Genomic DNA, 359 nt, shown 5'->3' with positions numbered 1-359 from the left:
TTGATGCCCGTTTCAATGACTCTGGGATGAGTACAGTAGTACAGCATTATGAAAAGACTAAAGGCTCTATTCAATCAGATCTGCTTTAGGCAAGGTCATTTGACTCTGATGTGTGCCACAGAAAGTATTTGACTCAAGTGACAAAATTAAGGAAATTAGAGGGGGGGATTTTGCCAGGGCCATTTTCTTGCCTGCCTAACCCCCTCCCCCTCCCCCTTCTAATTTCCTTAATTTTGTGGCTAGAGTCAAATACTTTCTGTGTGGCACACATCAGTCAAATACCTTATGTAGAACAAACTTCATGTCAGGCTAGGAAAGCGAAATGAATAATTTGTGTATGTGTTATATTTAACATAGAG

This window comes from Oncorhynchus masou, chromosome 28 (genome assembly GCF_036934945.1).
Source record: "Oncorhynchus masou masou isolate Uvic2021 chromosome 28, UVic_Omas_1.1, whole genome shotgun sequence".
Classification (NCBI taxonomy): Eukaryota; Metazoa; Chordata; class Actinopteri; order Salmoniformes; family Salmonidae; genus Oncorhynchus; species Oncorhynchus masou.
This window is presented reverse-complemented; position numbering follows the sequence as displayed.